Here is a 554-nt window from a genome sequence, read left to right as displayed (position 1 = left end):
ATTTATTATAATTAGTAATATCTTTTATTTTCTTAATAGCGTGCCTTTCTCACATTTTATATATTTTTTATTCTGATATATACGTTTGTACATTTGTCTTACGATTATTAAATAATATTTCAATAGTGTATGGAATTATAGGTTTTAAAATTATAGTAAAAAAAATTGAGGTCACAATAGTTTTGAGTTATAAACTGTCAAGTTTGACTATCAACATCACAAAATTCATGTGCGTAGGCCCGCAATTGTACTTATATATTATACTTATATTGTACTTATATAGTATACTTATATTTATATTATTCATATATTTAATCCTTTAAATATAAGCACATTTGATCATTTGGTCATATAAAAAAATTATTATAAAATTATATTAAAATTATTATAATTAATATAAAATCTTGTTAAGTGTTAAGTAAAAAATTACAAAAGAAAATTAATTCTTCAAATCAGTTTATTTAGGAAAAAAATATCGACCAAAATATGCAGATAATCACATAAGGAAACTAATTTAAAGAAATGATTTAATAATGTGTCGATCCAATAATGAG

Source organism: Atta colombica, unplaced genomic scaffold (genome assembly GCF_001594045.1).
Source record: "Atta colombica isolate Treedump-2 unplaced genomic scaffold, Acol1.0 scaffold134, whole genome shotgun sequence".
In the NCBI taxonomy this organism is placed as follows: Eukaryota; Metazoa; Arthropoda; class Insecta; order Hymenoptera; family Formicidae; genus Atta; species Atta colombica.
Note: the sequence above shows the minus strand (reverse complement) of the source record.